Source organism: Aotus nancymaae, unplaced genomic scaffold, assembly GCF_030222135.1.
Source record: "Aotus nancymaae isolate 86718 unplaced genomic scaffold, 86718_ANA_hifiasm-v0.15.2.pri h1tg000014l, whole genome shotgun sequence".
NCBI classification, from domain to species: domain Eukaryota; kingdom Metazoa; phylum Chordata; class Mammalia; order Primates; family Aotidae; genus Aotus; species Aotus nancymaae.
The window spans coordinates 16,269,057-16,285,537 of NW_026988425.1; the positions used below are offsets into that span (position 1 = coordinate 16,269,057).

Sequence of the window (16,481 nt, forward strand, 5' to 3'; positions counted from 1 at the left end):
CCCTCTGCATTGTTCTCGCTGGGAACTGCACTCCAGAGCTGTTCGCATTTGGCCATCTTGGATCCCACATTTTATTTCATCTTTGCTCTGTTTCTCTGCAAGCTTCCCTTTGCCACCTGGTTTTCTTTGCTTATTTATTCCTTTGGATTTTGACCTTTCGTGTTCTTGTTGCCTTGCACAAAAAGTGTTTTCTTTTCTTGACTCAAAGTGCTCAAGACTCATTTGGGTGCTGTGCCTCTCTGACATGCATTACCATGTCCCCCAAGGCCAGCAACAATAAACACTGTTTCCCTTCCCAAATGCATTTTATCTTTTCTGGATCCTATGCCTAAAGGTTGGATATGATATTCTGGTACACGTTTTGGCCAGGATGACAAAAATACATTGCACATCTTAGAGGGCCCCTGCCTGAACAGTGAGTGACCTGTCCCTTCACTGAGCATGGCTGAAAATTCTACATTCTTGGCTGTCTCCTCTGAAAGCATGATGGTGCTGAGTGCCTGTTACCATCTAATCAATCATTCTATATAGAAATATCTTCATGATAAGAAAGTCTCTGAGAGCAGTGAGGGAACCTGAATGAGTGACCATCCCAGAGGCCCTTCTAGAGATAAAGTTAAGAGGACTCCATGGAGACACTGTCAATTTTCATGTTGGAGGGAAGAATTTTATCACAGTGTAGCAGCCCTCTTGGCAGCTCTTAGAAGGGTGTTGATGTGTCCCTGAGGTGAGTTTCAGTGCCAGTATTCTGTCAGTTGGGCTGTTGGTGAATTGTTCCAGAGCAGCTCAAGCTATGCACATTTAGCATTATTTTTTGCTATTAGGAGCAACCCAACAAAAAGAAAATTTTCTCTGATTCAGAGACAAAATACAAGGAGAAAAGAAGACAGAAAGAGGTAGGGAAGCAAACCAACAGCTCTGGTACCATGGCGAATGACAAGAATGCAAAGCTCCAAAAATACTCTCTTGGGTTATATATTTTAAATAATAACTGTGTCTGGGAAAAAGAACTACCAATGGCCACATGCATTTACAGAAAATCTCCCTTCCAGAAGAAAAGATGACTAGTTGGAATGCGTTTCAGAAGATTAAAGCAAGAAAGGCAGTCAGACCGTTTTCATTATTATATTTCATATGGAATTCATGTAAGTCATTTGTGTTGGTGGGTTTTTGTACAGAGGCATATATACCCTGAGGTATATTTTGTGAGTGAAGAAAATACAAAAGAGAATTATTAATAGATTTAAGAATGATTAACACTTTACGACTGAAAAGTCACTGTGCTTGCCTATAGGGATTAGTGAATTTGGGTCTTCCTGAAGTCAAATGTTGTTTCTTCAATGCATAAAGATAACTATCTTTTATTTAATATAAAGAATGTAAAGGTAGGATTTGAGAGATGTTAATCTTTATAATAAGCCCATTGATTGAAAAGTTAGAGGAAAATAGGAGGTAAGCAGTTTATGACTGATGAGAAGAAGAGGAAGAAGAAGAAGGAGGAGGAGGAGGAAGAGGAGGAGGAGGGGGAGGAGGGGGAGGAGGAGGAGATGGAGAAAGAGGAGGAGGAGAAGATGAGGAGGAGGAAGAGGAGGAGGGAGAGGAGGAAGGAGAGGAGGAAGAAGTAGGGGGTGGGAAGGAAAAACAACCACAACAATAATGCCCTGGGTTTGTAGACTACTTTAACATTTACAAAATGCTCTTATAACTAGAATATATACTTCTTAAAGGTAGAAATTATTCTTAATTATCTTTGATTCCTCAATTCTTAACATAATGCCTGTCTAATGGTAGTAACTCGATAAATATTAGTTTCATGACTATGCCAAAGAAGAGTTGAGTAACTAAATTTACTATTTTATTTAATTTTTACTATAATTCTATGGGCTTGGATTTATAATCCTGATTTAATGTATGACAATTTCAAGACATATGCAAAGAAAATAACTTATGCAAGATCACAGGAGCCAAAAGTAGAGCCAGAATTTCAGCCAAGTTTTCTGTCCTTAGCCAGGGCCTTTTTACAGTAACAAAGCTCAGATTATCAGATATTTAGGATTGGAACTGATTTTGAAATCAAACTTATATTAGATGTAGAAAATAAAATAAAAAAGGAGATACTTTGCTTTACTTTTTAAAGTCAACTGCTGTATTAGTCAGCAATTGCCACAATATTTCTGCAGGAACAAGCCTCCCTCAGACTCAGTGGTAGACAGCCATAACTGTTTCGTTTTCGGATAATGGCTCTTTAGGTGAACTCAGAGCAGATGGATTAATACAGACTGAGTTCAGCTAAGTGGCTCTGCTTCTAGCTACTGATTGAGTTTTCCTTGAATCCTTCTTATATGTTTGGCTCAGGGTTCTTCAAGTGTATTTATTCTGAGACCCATAGAGAAGGACCATCAGCTACCTGGGGAAGTTATTCTCATGGTGATTATTGAAGAACCAGAGGTCAAACCATCCTTGCATGTACATTTCAAGCCTCTGCTTGCATGTCTTGTGCTAATATTCTGTGGTAGTCAGAATGACCCCCAAAGATGTCCATACCTTAATTCCTGGAACCTGTGAGTATGTCACATTTAATGACAAATGAGACTTTACAGATGTAATTAATATTATGTATTTAATATTGTAAACCTTAAAATAGGGGGGTGGTCAAGGATTATCTGAGTGGACTCAATTTAATCATGTGTCCTTAAAAGCAGAGAACTTTTTCCAGCTTGAATGAGAAAGATGCAGCCATAGGGAAGTCACAGAGACTTGAAGTGTGAAAGGAACATAACCCACCATCATTGGAAGAGGCCACATGGAAAGCATGGAAAGAAATGCAGATAGCCTATAGGAGCAAAGACTGATTTCTTAGTGACAGCTAGCAAAATGCAGGAGATCTCAGCCCTATTACAAAAAACTGAACTCAACCAGCAATTTGAAAAAGTTTGGAAGTGATTCATTCCTTGAACCAGCATAAAAGATCCAGCCCTGCTGATTTAGGCCTTGTGAGACTCTAAGTAGAGGACGCAGTAGAGACCACTGAACTTCTGACCTACAGAAACTATGAGATAATAAATGGAAATTATTTTAAGCTAATACCTTTGTGATAATTTATTATGATAGCAATAAAAAATATTACAGACAATGAAAGCCACATAAGCAATTCCAAAGCCCAGGGTCAAGGAAGGCCATTCTGACTACTATTTGGCAAGGCCAATGTTGAATGTCATGCAACAGGACAGTGAAAAATTTGGACCAATATTTCATACTTCTCCAATTAAACTGAAGTGAAAGGAGAGCACTCATGTCCAGAGGAAGTTTAGTTAAAATGATTGGGATGTGGGGAGGCTGTTATTTTTCTAATTTCTAAAAATACAAAAGCCTAGAAACAAGAGAGATTTAAATAAGCTGTCAAACCAGAGAGGTTTCCAAGTGCTTTTTGGAAACAGTGGTTTTTATCTGAAACTAGGGTTGGGATGGGTAGAGTTGAAGAGTCAAGTTTGTGTATTTCCCAAAAAACAAGAGAGTGTTTATGGTGCTGATAGGGAGTATCTGTTAACATTGTAAGACATGTTTGGTGAAATCCCAACCAATTAAGGCTCTGTCAGTTATTGACCTTTGCAGAGTTTGCTCTTTGAGATCTTCTCAGCAATTTATTAATGTATGCTTGTTGTATTCCAGGGGCAGATTCTAAATATGCATGGCAGAAAATCTAGAACCTACAGGCATACCTCAGGGATATAATGAGTTCAGATAAAGAATACCACAATAAAGCAAACATAGCAATAAAGTGGGTTACACAAATTCTTTGGTTTCCCAGTGCCTATAAAAGTTACATTTACACTATACTGTAGTTTATTAAGTATGCAATAGCATATGCCTAAAATGTACATATATTAATTAAAAAATACTTTTTTACTGAAAAATGCCAATGATCATCTGAGTCTTCAGCAAATGATCGTCTTTTTGCTAGCAAAGGGTCTTGCCTTGTTGTTGATGGCTGCTGATTGATCAGTGTGGTGGTTGCTGAAAGTTGAGGTGGCTGTGGCAATTTCTTAAAATAAGACAATAGTGAAGTTTGCCACATTGATTGACCTCTTTCACAAAAGATTTAACAGGTGATGATCTTTGATAGCATTTTACCCACACTAGAACTTCCTTCAAAATTAAAATCAGTCTTCTTCAACCCTACCACTGCTTTATTAAATATGTTTATTGAATATTCTAAATCATTTGTTTTCATTTCAACAGTGTTCACAGCATCTTCATTGGGAGTTGTTTCCATCTCAAGAAACCACTTTCTTTGCTTACCCAGAAAGTAACTACATACCCATTCAAATTTCACCATGAGATTGCAGCAATTCTGTCCCTGCTTCACAGTCCACTTTTAACTCTAGTTCTCTTGCTTTTTTCCACCACAGCTACAGTGACTTCCTCCACACTGAAGTCTTGAATCCCTCAAAGCCATCATGAGGGTTGGAATCAACTTCTTCCAAACTCTTATTCATGTTGTTATTTTAACCTCATCTCATGAATCATGCCTGTTCTTAATCCCACATCTAAAATAGTAAATCTTTTCCAGACGGTTTTCAATTTACTTTACCCAGATCCATCAGAGAAATCATTATTTATGACAGCTGTAGCTTTACAAAAATTATTTCTTAAATGGTAAGAATAGATATTTGAAATTACTCCTTGATCCACGAGCTTTAGGGTGGATGTTGTGTTAACAGGCATGAAAACAGCATTAATCTCCTAGTACATCTCCATCAGAGCTCTTGAATGACCAGATGCATTGTTAATAAGGAGTAGAATTTTGAAAAGAATCTTTTTTTCTAAGCAGTAGGTCTTACTGGTGGACTTAAAATATTCAAAAAACCGTATCATAAATAGATAAGCTGTCATCCAGGTTTTGTTGTTCCATTTATAGAGCAAAGGAAGAATAGATTTAACATAATTCTTAAGAGGCTTAGGATTTTGGAAATGATAAATGTGCATTTGCTTCAACTTAAAGTAATCAGCTGCAGTAGCCCCTAATAAGAGAGTTAGCCTGTCTTCTGAAACTTTGAAGCCAGGCATTGACTTCTCTTTAGCCACGAAAATCTTACATAGTATCTTCTTTCAAAGAGAGACTGGTTCATCTACATTGAAAATCTGTTGTTTAGTGTAGCCACCTTCACCAGTGATCTTAGCTAGATCTTCTCAATAACTTGCTACAACTTCTACACCAGCACTTACAGCTTCACCTTGTACTTTCCTGTTCTGGAAATAATTTCTTTCCTTAAACTCCATGATCCATCCTCTGCTAGCTTCAAACTTTTCTACTGTAACCTCTTCATCTCTTTTCAGCCTTCATAGAATTGAAGCCAGTTAGGGCCATTCTCTGGATTGCATTCTGGCTTAAGGGAATGTTGTTGCTGGTTTGATCTTCTTTCTAGAGCACTAAAACTTCTTCTGTATCAGCAGGAAGGCTGTTTTCCTTTCATTTCGTTTGTGTGCTCACTGGAATGGGTCTTTTATTTCCTTCAGGAACATTTTCTTCGCAATCACAACTTGCCTAACTATTTGACTCAAGAGGTCTAGCTTTCAGCCTGTCTTGGCTTTCAACATACCTTTCTCACTAAGGTTAGCCATTTCTAGCTTTTGATTTTAAATGAAAGACATGCCACTCATCCTTTCACCTAAACACTTAGAGGCTATTGTAGGCTTAATTGGCGTAATTTCAATATTTTTTTTCTCAGGGGATAGGGATGCCTGAGAAGAGGGTGAAAGAAGGGGGAACAGCTGGTCAGTGGAGCAATCAGAACACACGTTTGTGGGTTAAATTTTCTGTCTTATTTGGATATGGTTCATAGTGTCCCAAAGCAATTACAATAGGAACACTGCAGGTCACTCATCACAGGTCATCATAAAACATATAGTAATAATGAAAACCTTTGAAATATTGTGAGAATGACTAAAATGTCCATGCTGTTGGAAAAATGCCATCAGTAGACTTGCTTGACACAGGGTTGCCCTAAACCTTCAATTATTTAAAAAAATGCACAATAAAGCAAAGTGCAATCAAATGAGGTATGCCTGTATTCTGCCTTGCATCTTTAATTCCAGCTAGCTGATGCAGTGAGTCACCTAGCAACTGATGCCAAGGAACCAAATCCACCTACTTCCAAGGAGATGGAGTTAAGCTTCTCCAGGGAAGCCTCAGTTGGAGATGACAGCTCACTCTGAATATATGACACATATTCTATGTACAGCTCTGCCCTAGACCACTCATTTTTATCAGATTCGAAAGACCTGGTAGAATCTGAGGCCATAAGAACCCAACCAAAATGAGTTCAATTTATGTGTTGGAGAAATGTGTTTCCATTTCACCTCCATAAAAAATGAGCTCTTGTGTCTGAGAAGCCATTTTTTCCTCATGGGAATCTGGAGAACAACAGTTAAGGGGCTCAGTGGGAGAGGGGGGACATCTTCAGCTTTCTTCATGCCTAACTGTTTGACTTTGGGAAAAGTGTTTAATCTCACTAAACCTGATGATACTAATCTGGAAACAAGGACTGTAATAGTACCCACTTCCTAGGTAGAAAACCATTTTGAGGTTTAAATAAGGGCAATTGTTAAGATTACGGGTCAAGCAGAATGTAATCAGCTGAATTGCAGGAGAATAGGTTTAAAGTTGACATAAAAAGGAATGTCCCTGCAGGAAGAGTTACAAATATTACTGTGAAAATTTATATAAACTCCTTCTATGAAGACTTTGATGATAATACTGACCATAAAATTATGTGATGGTTGTTTCTGGCCAGTCAAGAATTTACAGTCAAGTGACTGTCATCCCCTCAAAGTCACCACCTTGGAGATTTATACACTGATTCCAATCACATTGCATTTGAGCAAACTTTCTTTGGTATCTCATCACTAAAATGGCCTTCAGAGCTTGTAATGTTTTCCCTTCAACATCCCTTTACAGAATAAAATCTCAGCACTGATGTGGCTTTTGGAAACAAACGAAAGTCATTTAAAGCCAATAAAAAGAGGGAACTACACAATGAGAAAGGATCTTATGTAGCTCAAACACTTGCACTGAGGTTTACATTCTTGCATTCTAGATTATATGAAGAGACTATAAATGAAAAGGACTTCTTTAAATCTTATATATGATGCTTTAGCTGCAAATGCCCTGAAACCTGTCTGTTTTTTTCTTGGATTGTTGACACATAATTGTTTACCATGTTCTCAATTCTTTGTGGCAAGCTTGAAATATAATAAAAAATCTTTTTAAAAGACTAATTTTTGAAATGAAAAACCAATTGGGAATCTAGCTTCCCCCAAAGCGACTCCTTCTCAACTGCTTCCAGAATCGCATAATTTGCTTCCCTAATTCCCTCATGATTTGGTCACATCCAGAGCCTATTTAATGGGAAATATTTCTAATCTCCCTTAACAGATGGATTCTATCTATTTAAGACTCACACCTGATTAGCAGGGAGCTTTATCCAGTGAGGATTGCCAATGATTAAAGCTTCCACTGCCTTTGCTACCAGAATCTCACATTTCCAACCAGCTGCCACAGGACACACTCACATTCCTGGTGGGTATTTAGATGAATACTAATGACTGATCTGTGTGCCAAATCGCAGGATGCTAACTGTCCGCTGCAACACTGGTGTGCCTGCCATTCTGATGAACCAAGTTAGTCCATCCCAGAGGGACCAAACCCAAAAGTGAATTAGGCAGAAGAATTGGAAGAGAACACAGAATCCACCAAGAATGAAAAAAATTGTGTGCAGAGTCCCCAAAGTTTTCTAAGCCAAGAATTTTATCCTTTTCTTGGATCTGTTTCTCCAGCCTCCCTCCACCCCCGCACATTCACATTTTCTCTGAAATCCACCATGGAGTGCCATCACCTCGGGACTGTGTTCTGGGTAAAGAACTCCCCAATGCAGGCAAAGCTGGCCTTGATCATGATACGCAGATCTTCTAAAATGTCTCTGCTGAGCTCACTGAGGCCACCTATCTAGACAAGTGTCTACACCACGACTGATAATCGGGAGGTCCTGGGTGGCCGTGCTGGCTGCAGAACTGTGGGGCGATTGGTCTGGCCAAGTAGTGGCCCTCTGTCCCTGTTGGGCAGAGTCCTGGCTGCTTCTAACCTCGATCTGAAGCTCTCCTCAGGGACTGGTTCCCACATGTAGCTACCTCTTTGGTGAGAAAGAACAATGTAAGGAGAGGCTCTGGCTCCTAATATTTCTAAGTTTGGCTACAATTTGTAGATGGGTCACACAGGTGGTACCCTCCCTTACTCTTACCCCTGCGTGGAAGTCCCTGCTAATTGATTCAAACTATCTTTTCTGGTGAATATAGAGTTATTCTCAAAGTTATTTTTGCATAAACTTTTGGAAACTGCAACCAACCAATAGGTGTTAGCGTGCAAGACGAAACCTATTTGCTATCAAGATTCTTGGTCAGATCCAAGGAGCTCAGAAAGTATAAGTTCTATGAGCTGCTTCCCCTATATTTTTTTAAGTGATAAGAAACATATTCACGATATGCATAAGCATCTAGGTTTTACTGCTATAGAATCAGAACGTCTGAAAAGTTAGAACAGCTTTGGAGATTAAGTCCACCTGTTCATTTTGCAGAAGAGAAAATGGAGTCCTGTGGTAAAGTTTCTCTCTCTCTCTCTCTCTCTCTCTGTCTCTCTCTCTCTCTTTCTTTCTCTTTGTAGCTGTTGGGCATATGAGGCCCTCTTATAAATGGGAGATTCCTCAGCTCATGAGTCTCAGTAGGAAGCAAAGCTTGATTTTCACTCTAGATGCTGAAAACCTCAACCTTTCACCTTTGCAGCCTCCCTTGCAGCTAAGCATGGGCATGTGACCAAGGCTACATTAATCAGAGGTACCTGTCCCAAATTCTGAATTGGGAGCTTCAGATTTAAAGAGGCAGGGAGATTCCCTTCTGATGGTGGGTGATGGCAGTCCTGATTTCAGGAGCTCCAGGCTGGATGCTACAATGCAGTATTCCTGCTCAGTTCTGGCAGCAGCAGTGGTGTCCTCCCTGACTGGTTTTGTTGCATAGTTCGGTCACAGTCCTAGTTGCTGCCAGCCTCTCCCATTCCTGAGCATTTCTCAAGCCTTGTTTTATGCCCTTCCTGATTGTTCTCAGAGCTACCTCATGCCTTCTTAATAAAATACTTACCTGCTTAAATCAGCCAAAGTTTTTGTATTTTGGTTTTTTAGTTTCTTGCATCCCAGACCCCTGACTCCTTGGTGGCCCACTGGGTACAAATACTCAGTAGGCTCTTACGGCAGAGCTGGGAATGGGGCCACCCAAACTCTAGCCTTATGCGATTTACTCAGAGCACCAATCTTGCTCTTATTATGTTAATGTCATTTCTAGTCTGATTCCCTACCTTCTGCTGGGAAATGCTATAATATCTCTGCCTTTTCTCTCCATTCAAAGTGAATGAATAAACAACATAAGATAAAATATAGGATCAGTTTATATTTCTCACTAATATAGGCACTGACTGTACAGTGAGTAAAATTTAGGTGACTAGATTAGTGAGAAATAGATTAGACAAAGAAGGAATGTAAACTCAAAACATCCATGACCTAAGAAATTTGGAAGAGTGTTTCTCTTTCCCATAAAGTAGAATGGTGCAGGGTGGGGTGGGGGCGTGGGGCTCCAGGCTTTTGGAAATCCAGGCTCCTTTCCTCTTATTTCTCCTTCACCCTCAGCACTACGGGGTCTGTCTCATGTGTGTTGTGATCAACATATGGTTGCAGACAGATGGCCAGCAGAGCTGAATGTGTTTACCATCCAGCTTTTTTTTTTTTTTTTTTTAAAAGAAGCATGCAGACACTTGGTAAAATTCTTCCCCACCCCAATGTCAAACATGTGAGTAGATGTTATTCTAGGTTCTTATGGAGGGTCCGGTGGGAGCTGGGGGTCAGGGGAGCAGAGCAGAGATCACTGGGCTTCAGCAGCACCTACTGTGTAACTCTGACCCTGCCTGGCAACAACAGTGGGTGACACCCTTTGGAGAGGCAAGGTCAGCTGTCAGTTAAAGGTATCAAACTAAGTTGAAAGCAAAGTCCTCCCTTAGAGTGATGTCCACATGGGCAACATATATATCCCTTTTCTGTGGCAAATGCTGGTCACAGATGCCACAGTGTCAGGAGATGGAAGCTTTTAGCTTGAACTTTTCCAGCCGAATTTAATATCTGAGCAGATAAAATGATTGCATCATATTTCTTAAGTAGAGGATTCATTCTGAATAGCCTGGCCTTTATTCTTCTTGAGAATCATCAGAATTTATTCTGTAATCAATGTCACAAAAGTCCCCAGAGAAATAAAGGATCTCATCCATAAAAAGGAGGAATGTTACTTAACATCTCACAAAGCCAGGATTTCACCTACTAATCATCTTTAACTCTTTCTTCATTTGCTCAATTCAAACAAGCAGAGGTATCCATGGTAGTAAACCAGTATTTTGTAATAGGCTATATTCTCTCTCTCACTCCAGTACATATACATGGTAATTATAAAAAGCCTTCTTTTGAATAGGTTTATTACTGATGCTATCCTGTAACCAGAACAGGCACTCTAACTTTTAATTATCTTTCCTCCTTCAGTCTCCGAAAGCAATACCTTTAAGCTATGAAATCTACACTAACATCTATCGCCTTAAAAAGCAAGACTCCTACTTCTTTGAACAAATAAAGAATTTTTCTTTTCCTGTGACATTGGCTGGTGAAGGTTGACACGTAAGTGTTAAAATCGTGGCACATTTCAGTAATTGCAACTTCCCCAGTCTGTGGAAGGACCAATAAATGGTCATCATGTGAACAACAGCAATAACAATAACTCTTTGCAAAAGCACTTGGACAATTTCAAAGTGTTTTTATATAAACTTAAAAAAAATTAAATCTTCCAGCCCACCTTTGAGGTGCTTCATCCAGCCAAAATGTCAACCCGGGGCAAATAATGATTATTACAGTGATTACTACAGTATTTTCCTTTAACAGAAAAAAAAATTCTATAGCAGTCTTAGTAGAAGTTCAGCAATTGTTTTTAATGACAAAAAAAAAAAAAGGAAAATAGTTTTAGGTCTGCTTGATAGAAATCAAACTACCCCAAATTATAGACTGAGCCGACAAGATTACACAATGGAGATGCTATGAAAATCGAAAGCATTGATTTTTTTTTTAAGGCAGAACACAGGCTCCCAATACTGAGATAACACCTGATGTTCTAGCTGGGAAACAAAGCAACTGTGGCCACGGCCGGGAGTGGGCATGGGTTGCAGCTGCGTGTCTAAGCAGGTGCTTGCAAGGAGACCGTGGGGGGCTATTCAGGTCCCTTAGGTAAAACAAGGCCAGCTCCTCTTGGATGCTGCTCTGCATGACATTACAGAGCCTCCCTGCTGGCTTTTAGACCAGCAAACTACCATCAGATGATGACAGCCCTTTACATCTTTGAGTTCCTACGCTGGGGTTGTCTCAGGTCAATGGGCCATTTCCTGGAGTGCACTGTGCACTGCACAACCCAGGAACTCACTGAAGAGAGATGGGGTTGGAGGACAAGTAAATCAGCATGAGCTGAAGTTTCCCTCTTTGCATGGCTGACATGATGGACAGTTCTCTCCTGGCCCAGAACAGTCTCTCAGCCACGGAGCTGCTGCTAGAAGGGGAGGGCTGCTCGCTGGCACTCGCGTCAGGAGATGGGGAAGGGAAATGCTGTAGGAGGCTGGTCTTGCTCTTCCTTTCTTTTTTCAGTGACTTTTACTTTGTTATATTTAATTTAGAAATGCCAGAAGCAAACCAGAAAGACAAATGGAATGCACCAAAATTTCTCTAAAATAATATACGTATCATTCGACATAACAGTTCTGAAAATGCAAGTTTATCAATTACTGTTATTTTATTTTTTAAAAAAAAATCAATTTTGTGGTTTCTTGTAGCCTACCCTGGTGGCTGTGAATAGTGTATATAAATACCATGTGGCTTTTGTTCTGCCTTTGGTCTTCATTCAGCCTCTGGCTTCTTCTTGCCTTTTCCCCTTTCCTTCATGCTGCTCCAGGCACAATGAACTGCTTTTTCTCTCTACAACACTGCACTCCTTCCTGTCTTAGAGATTTTGCACGTTCTTTTCTATGTAGCTGTAGCCTCCCCTCCATCTGATCTTCAGGTATCATCAGCTTGGAAGAAAATTTTCTGTGGGAAGCATTTTTCACCCCTAGATAAAATTATATTATCTTGCTATGCAATTTTATAGCACCTTGAATGTCTTTTGTCTTCAACATAATAATGGTAAATACTTATACAACACAGGGTGCTAGACACTGTTCTAAGAATATACACACACACATACACAATGCACATATTCATATATCTGCATATCTATATATGTATCTAACTATCTGTCTAGGTCCAGTTGATGATTGAATGAGTATATCGCAACAATGGAATAGATTAACAGATAGATGGGGTAGGAAGGTAGGTAGGTAGGTAGGTAGGTGGGTGGATGGATGGATGATAGATAGATAGGTAGATAGATAGATAGATAGATAGATAGATAGTCTTGTATTTTCTGCCATTTCTGTGTGGAATATGAAATGCCCCATGGTAAACATCCAACTGACAGTTATCAAATGCCATAATGCTTCTTCAGACCATTAGCTTCCCCTGTGTGTATGTTCTTAGGAGCAGCACCAGTATAGGTAAAAATAATACAAAACATAATTTTGTGTGCATCCTTGGTAAGATCAGCTATCTTAAGAGATTTGTCTAGCAAGGGCCATGCTTGGCTTTGCTCAGGAAGGAAGCAAATAAATCTATCTATCAATAAAAGAGGAATACTGTGGGTTGAAGAAAGCGTGGATCAGCTGTACTAGTTAGGATCACACAAACCACAGTAACGAATCAACCACAGATGGAGTAACAGCTCATATGCAATGGCAGTTTATTTCTTGCTGAGTGATTCTAGGTCGACCAAGCCTGTTCTTCTCCACACAGGCATTTCAGGGCTCAGGAACCTCTGCCATCTTCAATGTGTGCTTTCTATGGTCACTGGGTTTCCCTCCATCCAGTCGTAAAGGCTTTTAGGAGACCATGGGGCAGTTTTAACCTATTTGACCTGAAAGTCTGCCCAATCTGTGCACATTTCCTTGGCTAACACTCAGTCACGTGGTGTATTAATTTCCTGTTGCTGCTATTGCAAATTGGCACAAACATCATGGACTAAAACAGCATACATTTATTGTTTTACAATTTTGGAGGTCAGAAGTCTGAAAGCAGTTTCAATGGGCTGAAATCAAGATGCTGGCAGAACCACACTCTCCCTAGATGGACAGAGGAAACCCTGTGCTCAGCCTTCACCAGCTGCTGGAGGTGCATTGCTTACCCGTCCTTGCTCCTTACCCCTCTTGTTTTGGTGGTCACCATGCTTTCTTCTTCTTGGCAAATCTTTGTTAACCTCTCTCTTATAAGACACTTGTGATTGCGATTAGGGTCTACCATGACAACACAGGATAAACTTTCCATCCAAAGATTTTTAACTTTGCAACATCTGCAAAGTTTCATTTGCTGTGTAACAGTTACAGATTTCTTAAATGGGGGCCTGGATATCTTTGGGAGCTATTATTCCGTCTACCACAGTCTGCTCTCTGGTCCACAAAAATTCACATGCATTCCACATACAAAATACATTCACTCTACCTAAACACCTTGCAAAGTCTTAACCCATTACTGCATCAACTCAAATCCTCAGATTACCTAAGTTTACCACACACGGACATACTGAACTACAAGGGAATTGAGGAAAGGTGCTGTCTGCTCCAGTGACCAGCTGGCAGCCTCTGTCGCACCATCAACGTCTGAAGAGTAGCTCCAAAGAACTTGTTTTTGATCTGGCTGTCAGTATTGAGGCTAAGCCATGCCTAAAGTTGTCCTTACTCACAATTACAATTTAGCAGCATGGTGGGGCCCAGGAGTGGGTTTCCCTGGAACTATATCCCCAAAATATTTTCCTCTTCCAGCGCTTTTATCCCACCTAGTTAGAAGTCACCACCACTAGCATTGCTCTTTCTTATTATACGGAAAAAAGTCATAAAATGAGTCCCAGAGAGGAGAGGGCACTTTCCTAATTTTCTCACTTAGTGCAGTAACGTAGATTATTTGTCCATCCAGCCACCCGTGGATAAGACGTGCAAGTAATGATGGGGTGGGGAACAAGGAAGATTGCTGGAGGAAGACAAGCTTTCCCTGTCTTGCTATTTTACTCTGTGAATCTTCATAAATGCCTCTGGTAGTCTTCAATGCAGGAAAAAAAGAGAGAAAGACATGTGGAAAAGGAAGAGAGATAAAGGAAAAGAACTTGTACAGTAAGACCATGACCTCAGATGACCTTCACTGACATTTGTGCCCAGGTTTGCTCATCCCAATTCTGATATTGATGAGAACATTACCAGAAGAGGCATTTTATTCAGTAAAGATAACAGCCATGATGTACTGGACATAACATGGTATGTGGAGCCAGACAGACCCCACTGAAATGCCATTTCCATCACTTATGAGCTATGGCATCTTGGACAAGATTGCTTAAGCTTTTTAATCTTCAGTTTTTTTGTCTATAAAATGAGGATACAAATGTCTACATTACAGGGTTTTTGAGAGTTAAATGAAATAAAATATGTCAAAATGCCTTTTATGTTGTGGACACTCTATTCATATTAACTTATTTTCAGATTAATCTCACTACCACCCAAAGTTCCTAACTGGAGCCAATTGGCTGATGAGGAAGAGTTTTCTCTCACAAAGCAGAGGTTTGCAAATGACCTGTTTTATTGATGACATCATGGCAGCTTCTCTTTCCTGGCAACTCATGAAACCTGTTATGTATTCTTACATAAGAATAGAGTCCTTCCTGTTTCACCTTAAATAAGCAAAGTTCTTAGCAATCTTGTATTAGAATTTTTAGTCTAAGAGAAATATGGATTTTAGGAACATACAGAATTCCTTTCTAATTCAGCAAGTTATTCCATCACTGTCATTTTACCTTAAAAATGAACTTGCTCCTTAATAACACCAAAATTGTTTAAATAAAATCATGCATATACATGTGTATTTAACAAGCGCACTTTATGATATAGTTTTATAAATATGGAAACTGTACCAAAAGATGCACATTAGGTGGATACCCCAGTGGTTTGGCAGGCAGCAGGTAGAGGGGGTAAGGGAGAAGGCAGAGGAGAGGTAAGCAAAAAAGGAGAAAATAGCACATGCATATAATCCCATTCAGTTAATTACTTACATTTGCACATGTAGATTCATAGAGATATTAGAAGAAGAAAAGATAAAGTTAGATCTAAAGCTACCCATATGGAGAAATAACCGTGTAATATCGCTAAATAACAAACTATGGTGAAGTGGCATATTGCCAAGTGTGTATGTCACATGATCCCACTTCAGTAGAAATCAATCAATCAATCTGGGTATATGTGAAGTATCTGCAGAAGAAGAATGGAAAGCAATGCCATGATATTTGTGTGGGTGGGTTACTGGGGAATAATTTGCTTTTCTTTTCTATAGCTTTCTATTTGATTATACAGGATCGCATTGTTTTGTAATTTGGAAAGAAAATCATTTTTAAAAATTAAGAAACAAATAAAGTTTCTTTTAAAAGTATGCTTTATATTCAGAGCTGATACTATCCACTCAGTGACTGGTTGGATAGGACACTGTCTAAGGTTCACTGCTGCTAACACTATGCAAGTTATTGTATTTTAGAATTTAAATGACTTAAAAGTAGCTTAAAATGTGGATATAGGCCTTGCTTTCTCCACATCTTCCCCAGACCCGCCCCCACTACATTATTCTAACCATCAGAATTAGACATTTTTTTCTACCCCCAAAGAGAACATTAACCAGTATTATCAGTTTCCAGGACATTCATTAATTCTCTTTCTGTTTCTAGAAGTGGCCCCTTCAGAAGCTAAATTCAAATGTGTGGGCATCCTCACTCCCACCTAAACAGGTAAGAGAGGCCTGGATCTCAATATCTGCTTCAGGTTCCATGCCTCTTGGCCCTAATCCATACACACTGGATAGTCCTTTTCCTACAAACATGAAATTGCAGATTTGGGATTGGGCTTCGAAGGTAGAGAGGCTTGTTAGGAGTTCTCCATATGGCTTAACTATATTATCAGCACTTCTCATCGGTTTGATGACAAAGTCCCAGCTAAGTACAGAGTTATTTCACCTTCCATTTGTAAGCCACTGCACTGTCGCTTTTCCCCCTTGATGTTCCTTAGGAAAAGTAATGAGTCTGAGCCTCAGTGTGGTCATCATTGGATACCCTGGTAAATGATAACCTTAATTATCTCATGATAGCATCCAATAGGTATGAAAGCTGATATAGTTTGAATATTTGTCCCTGCCAAAATCTAATGTGGAAGTGTAATTCCCAGTGTTGGTGGTAGGTCCTGGTGG

The 16,481-nt window shown here is 39.6% G+C and overlaps 1 long non-coding RNA gene across 1 annotated transcript; it reads left to right on the forward strand.

Moving 5' to 3' along the window:
• Positions 1-808: 808 nt before the first annotated feature.
• LOC135274768 (uncharacterized) lies at positions 809-16,026 on the forward strand. The gene is made up of 3 exons (XR_010342521.1): positions 809-896; positions 1,053-1,145; positions 15,967-16,026. It is a non-coding gene; the product is annotated as an uncharacterized LOC135274768 (long non-coding RNA).
• Positions 16,027-16,481: the final 455 nt, after the last annotated feature.